The following is a 7,153-nucleotide window of genomic DNA, read 5'->3' as shown; positions in this document are numbered from 1 at the left end:
GTTCACCAACCATCTAGGTTCACACTCTGCAATAGTTCATAAATTGAAATATTTCGGGAGGTCGAATTATTACTTTTGATAAGCTAGCCGCGATGGACCTCAGCATAAGTAAGTAAGTAAGTAAGTAAGTAAGTAAGTAAATAAAACTTTTATTTAAGCGTCAATGTGTTTAGTCCATACGGACTAATTGGGGACACCAATGAAATAGCAACACTAATTAACATATGGTACTTATACATGATTGCAGTTGCTCTGAAACCGTCATGGTTTGTATGAATTTTAACAGTTCTGCCAGTTTGGTTATATTTTTCATCATTCCTGTTTTGTTCTATTTTGTTTTTGAACACGAAACTATATAACTATACAAGTGTTCGCTTGAGCGTGAGAACCATCAAAACTCAGACTCTCCATTTCGGTTTCTCTTTGAGGATTTCCGTCTCGCGCAATAATGACGTAAATTACGGCTCTTGGGATGTTTACAAGCGTTTGTTTGGTTCTTCTGCTGCTATTTGCCTGCTCGCTTGTTCCGAAATTTCACTTTCAGTTAGCGGACTTTCTTAAAATAATGCACCAAGTCACTAAGAGACAATATTTCAGGCAGCACACATGTACCTTGAGCATGGCTTCTACCATAAGAATCCCTAGCATGAGAATCAAAGATTTTGAACCCCTCATTTATACCATTACAATAAAAAGCAACAGCAGTTCACCCCACTGCTAATACAAAATTGGTGTAGCTTTCGGCAATAAGTGATTCAAAGGCTCTTTGCAAAGAACAATAGCATTGATATTCTTCTAAGGTGGCTTCTCGGTGAATAGTGCCAGAGTAGCTTTCGCTGTACTGAGGTTCACAGTCAGTGTCAAATACATTTAGCATCAGTGGTAATTCTGACTGCATTAAAAAGTATTGTCTGGCTAAGTGAGACATAGCTGAATACAACTGATTTCCAATATCCATAAGTAACATGAGGTCATTGACAGAATTAATTCCTTGTTTGTTATTGTAAATCAAAGAGCACAAACTCATTGCAATCCATTGTTGACCAGAATTCTGTGCAACTACTTGCTCATTACCTTGGCTATATGGCGCTGATATAGTTTTGCTAGGGTCAATGCACATTGGAGCACGACCAGGGTTCTTCTCTACACCAGTGCCTCATTTAAATTTACAATAATTCGATATATGGGTCTGAATTTTGTTCAAGCACATCAAACTTTAACAGCTAAACAATGATAAATACCGATTTGCTCGACATTTAAGCTTCATTATCCCTCGATAAACCCTGCTTGGAAGACTTCGGTATGCATGCACGGATACCTTTGAAGACAAACTCCTTCACCTTTCTGCTGTTATTTCTCTGACATTTCAGAGTCCGCACTGGTAATCTGCTGGGTTCTCGATCACGTTTAACCACACGACGATTCCTACATAGGCTACATGAGATAGCCGATTTGATATAGCATGATTTTGGATAGATGGTTCATTTGATATAGCACTCATAGTATGGTTCATGATAAAAGGTTCGCTCGTAAACTGATCTCTCGTAAACCTCGCGGACCGACTCCATCCTAAAACGAGTGGGGTCTACCGCGAGAACTGTATGCGTTTGTATGTTTTTTGAGCAAGTTAGACCCCATTGTTAGGGACCTTAAGGAGGCTCGAAAGGGTTTTTTTGACCGCGGGGAGAATGGATTCCAAGATACACGCAAGCTTATTACTCGCGAGAGAAATAAGCGATGGCGCGCGCGATCAGATTCGCGGGCGAGTTGTAAACAAACATGGCCGCCATGAGCGTTTCAAAAACTGCCGGGTACCTCTAGCTCTATTGTTTCCAGCGGAAGTGGTTATTTGAGAAACAAAAATGGAAAGTTTACTTCTTGAAAGCAGGTAGGAAAATGTTCGGATGGCAGGGTTCTTGCCGAAAGTGGTCAAAAAAATTTTAATTAACAAGCTAAAGGAGGATGGTGAAGTCGACACCCCATCAATAAAGTCGTGTCGAGTGCATTCGGTAGGTCTTACTTTGTTCCGCGAGAAATTTAAGTGGATACCTCTGAGTGCTACGATTTGTTTCGCATTGTATTTGACTCCTAATAAAATGAAATGACCGAGAACTTTCCTAAACAACTCACTGGAAGATGAAAAGGAAAATGAAATCATTGTTGGATCCAGGATTGTAAACATTGGACAGTTTTATGAACAGAAATGGAGAAGTGCAAATGTTGCTATAAAAATAAACATAATTTTCAGTAAAGAAGGGATCGTAAAAATGTAGATGAGACTTTAAATTAATTCTAATTCAACAACAGACGGTAAAATTAAAATAAAATATTCATCTTAAACTTATGAGAAAGATTGTTGATATTTCCCTCGATACACTGTCAATTACAACTACGAAAAGGCAAACTCGCATTTGTTAAGAAAGGATTGCAAATTTTTTTTTTGTTTTCCATTTAAAATGGAATAATGAAAGTTCACGGTTATGGCAGTGGAAAAGAGAAAAAAAAAGAAAAATTAAGCCAAGTCTTGTTCATACCTCTAGTACCTCGAAAATTAAAGAAATTCGCGAAATCAGCGACGACCAACAAATTACTGACGTATACGAAACCCTAATTTCCACTGAGTTTGACGCTCGTGACAATCTGGAAGACGTTAATGCAAATTCTTTCCGCTAGAAATTCTTTTCACTCCTCCACTTCAAATTGCACATAAGCAATAATTATATCGGTCAATCATGGTAAATGCATGTGCATCGCTGAATAAGGCCTTCGATCAAGCCATCTTCTCAGAACAACGACAAGATACCATCCAGACGTTCGATGGAAAGCTTCATCTTTCAACAAACATGGTCCAGAAGCTGGCAGATGCTGGTTTGTCTCATGTTACACTACAATCTGTGTACGAGAAACTCAACATTACCAGCCTCAATGGAGTACTGGCATTGGCGCCATCTGCAAAATCAACTTGTCATGATATATCGAATTCCGCTAGAGAATTCTCTCCGGAGTTCATTTCCAACTGTCGTAACTGTAAGCAGTCTGAGTCTCAAATGATGACTTATTTTTCAGGAAGGTGTAAAACTACAAAACAATGTGAATCCATCTTCAGGATGAACGATTTTTCCGCTCTGAGGGCATCCATCGATTAATCGCGCGGACACGAACGCGTCCTCGCGAAAATGAGCCTGTAAGTCAGCGGTATAGTTAAAAACGCGTGACCGGATATAAAAGTGTAAGCTAGAATTGCAAAAACCGGAAATAAACCTTGTTAAGTTGATGAACTAATATCTCGAAAATTAGTTCGGTGACCTACCCTGATTTTTTGTATACAAATTATTTACATCATTACGCATTCCTGAAGAAGATTAAAAGAAAATTTATTTAGTGGAAATTTTTTTACATTTTAAAACAGCATTTTCCTAAATAATTGAAGTTCTACTAGGTAGTTTTTTTTTATATCACGTATACAGGTAGAGAATGTGATGACGTTTAAGAAATTTGAAAAAAAAAACTAGGTCACCGACTTGGTTTTTGAGATATCTTTCAAAAACTGAGTTTTAGAGGGTCTTTTAGCACTACTGTACTGTTGCCATGGCAACAGATAATGCCTGACGAACCCCCTTAAAAGATTGCCCTAACATAGTGTTATGCATATGTCGAGTTATTATCCTGATGATAAGTTTGATAGTCCTGATATCTTTTACTGATTGGCGCTTGCTGTTCATTGTTGAAAACTCTTTCGAGCCTCCTTAAGCATCGGACAAAGCTATGACGCGGACGTGACACCATAACCGAACAAAACTGGGAACCAGAACCTCGTCGGCACGTCACTTGTAAACATTAAGCCAACGTGACTAAAATAAGTACGCGGACGTTTCCGCGAAAGTGGTAAGTGACGTGTGTTCATTAAATAGCGTCGTTTAAAGAGACTAGAAACTTAGTTTTAGAATTTTATGTTGATGCAATTATTGACGAAGACGATTTTATGCTCCTCTATGACATTAATCAGTCAAAAAATCCCGAGTTTCCACACGAAAACTACGAACTCTTTAACTTCGATGCCTTAGACGCGGTCGAGTGTGTAGCTGACTTTCGTGTCGAAAAACAAGATATTTCAAGGTTGGTTGATGCTTTGGGTATCCCTCCTGTCATAAAGTGCCAGTAAATGAGTATATGTGATGGTACTGAAGGACTGTGTATGCTTCTGCGACGTTTTGCTTATTCCTGCCGCCTCAGTGATATGATTGCACTATTTGGACGTCCTGTTCCTGTTATAAACATGATCATCAAAGAAGTTATGAATTTTATTTACAACAATCACCAACAGAGACTAACCCAGTGGAATCAATTCCTTCTCTGCAAGAGTACACAAATGCAATTCACCGTGCTGGCGCTGCTCTTGGTAATTGTTTCGGATTTATAGACGGTACAGTGCGTGCAATCAGTCGTCCAGGAAAAGACCAAAGGCTAGTTTATAACGGACATAAAAGGTGCATGTTTTCAGTCTGTGAGTTTGCCAAATGGAATCATTGCCAATCTTTTTGGCCCAGTAGATAGGAGTGAATTTCTACTACATAACTCAGCTAACTAATGTTGCTACATCACTCCCCTTTGTAAACACCAATGATTCTAATATTTTGTTTTTAACTGTTGGCAAAGATGAATTTTTAACAAAATAGGAAGCATTAAGTCTTGAAGTTAACCGAAAGATAAAAATATATGAAAAAAAATTGACCACCTGTCGTGATCGAGTGTACATGTACCCTCAGAAAATGTAGCCCATTAGGGTCCTTTCAAGGCAACTATGATTATCAGGTGCTATGTTTTTAGAACATGTGAGCTGTGTGACATTTCATCTTTGCATGGTTATTTTTCTTTTCAGAAGGTGAGATGCATGATGCAGCTACGTTGGCAGAGTCAAGTTTTCTGCATGATTTAAACATGTATGCATTTTTACCAATGGGCATGCCCCTCTGCATATATGGTGATCCAGCATATCCATTAAGGATACATTTGCAAGCCCCATTTAGGGACACAGCAAGGCTCACTCCACAAATGGAGTTGTTCAATAAGTCAATGAGTAAAGTGCGAATGTCAGTGGAGTGGATTTTTGGGGACGTCACAAATGATTTTAAATTTCTTGACTTCAAGAAAAACTTAAAGATTGGTTTGAGTGCTGTAGGAGAAATGTACATTGTAGGTGCCATTTTACGGAACTGTCTGACATGCTTATACGGTAACCTAACAGCTGAATATTTTGATGTTCAGCCACCAGTTTTGGAAGACTACTTACGCCAACTATGGAAGACTACTACATAGACTGAATAAGGTCTAAAAGACATCAATAAGAAAGAAACTATGTTTAGTAGTTACTAAGAATGCTACAGGAGCCTTTGATTCATTTCTGTGGTCTTTTTTTTTTCTTTTTTTTTAATAAAAAAAAGTAGAAATAATTTTCTTAGACCATCTTTATTTATTTATCCTTTATTCTAATTCTAATGGCGTTAAACTTAACTTAACATGATTAACCACTACCCACAAATAGCATGGCTAGTCTCGGCGGGCAGTGTGTGGACGCTAAAACATCTTACATAGATTTCGGTTCAACAAAAGATTCAATAAATATACAAGAAACAGAAATTAAATATTAAATCATTAATGTAAAAGCAGAAATGACAGTATGAGATAAAAATACAGAAATAGAAACACATGACAATAAATAGAAGAATACATAAGTTATACACTACTATTAACTGGATTTAACTTTTGACACATCATTGATTATTCGTTCTACGTCAACATAACTATCTTGAACTTGAAGATTTTGAAATAATATTGTTGTTAGCTTTTTCTTGAGAAATATCTTTTGGAAGATTCCTTAAGTTTCCTGGGATGCTATTCCAAATTTTACAACCAATCCTTGAGAATGAGTTTTTATGTTGATTTAGCCTAGAATAGTTTATGTAATAGTTACCGGCAGATGAAGATCGAGTATTATGATTGTGTATTTGGTGGGAAAGAATGAACAAACCAGAAAGATTAGGGGAGGTTAAATTGTTATGGACATCATGCATTAAGAAAGAAGAGAGTCTAACGTAAAGCATATTAATTGGCATAATATTAGCTGATACAAAATAAGGGATGGCGTGTGAATTATAGTTGGCAAAGTTCATTAATCGCACAACCCTTTTCTCGAGTATCAATATTTTTTCCACATGACACTTAGCTGCATGGCCCCAAGCTACAAGACCATATGATAAATAAGGATAAATGAGTGATCTATATATATTTAGTAATGTCGAATATGGTACAAGATGCCTTAGTCTACAGATTATACCAATGCCTTTAGTTATTTTTGATGCAATATGACTGATATGATGTTTAGCAGGCAAGGTTACTGTCAATAAGTACACCTAAATATTTCACATAGTCTTTACGCTCCAGGTCAATGAAATGTTTTCTATTATCATATATTTTCAGATTTACTTTATAATTAAGTCGCTTCTGGCTGAGATGGAAGATGATAAAATTGGTTTTCTTTACATTTAAAGAGAGTTTATTTGAGGCTAGCCAATCATAAACATTCATTAGTTCCATATTCACCACTGTTTCAAGAGATTTAAGGTTTCTGTCGCCAAATAGCAGATTTGTATCGTCAGCGAATAAATAAAATGCTAATTTATCTGAAGCTTTGTAAATGTCATTGATATAAACAAGAAACAGTAATGGCCCTAACACGGAGCCCTGTGGGACCCCACACGGGGTTTTTTCTTTTTGGGATATGTAGGATCCTATTTGTGTGGTTTGGACCCTTCCGGACAAGTACGATGAAAACCAGTCATTTACAACTCCACGAATTCCATAGTGATTGAGTTTATGTAACAGGATCGAGTGGTCAACCGTGTCGAATGCTTTTTGCAAATCAATAAAAATTCCACAAGAGAACGTGCCCAGATCCATATTAGCCTGGATTTTGTTGACTATATCGAGGATCGCATGCTCAGTGGAACATCGCGTACAAAAATCGTATTGTGACTTATAAAATATGTCATGCTTGTTGAAAAATACTTTCAGTCGATTGCTCATAATTTTTTCAAAAATTCTGTTAAATATTGAGAGGAGCGATATAGGTCGATAGTTACAAGGATCAGTTTCA

At 37.2% G+C, this 7,153-nt stretch overlaps 1 pseudogene; it reads left to right on the top strand.

The window, feature by feature from the left end:
• Positions 1-3,907: 3,907 nt before the first annotated feature.
• On the top strand, positions 3,908-6,685 carry LOC148727065 (uncharacterized; annotated as a pseudogene).
• The last annotated feature ends 468 nt before the right edge of the window (positions 6,686-7,153 follow it).

The sequence above is a fragment of the Stylophora pistillata genome, chromosome 7, assembly GCF_964205215.1.
Source record: "Stylophora pistillata chromosome 7, jaStyPist1.2, whole genome shotgun sequence".
Classification (NCBI taxonomy): domain Eukaryota; kingdom Metazoa; phylum Cnidaria; class Anthozoa; order Scleractinia; family Pocilloporidae; genus Stylophora; species Stylophora pistillata.
This window is presented reverse-complemented; position numbering and strand designations above follow the sequence as displayed.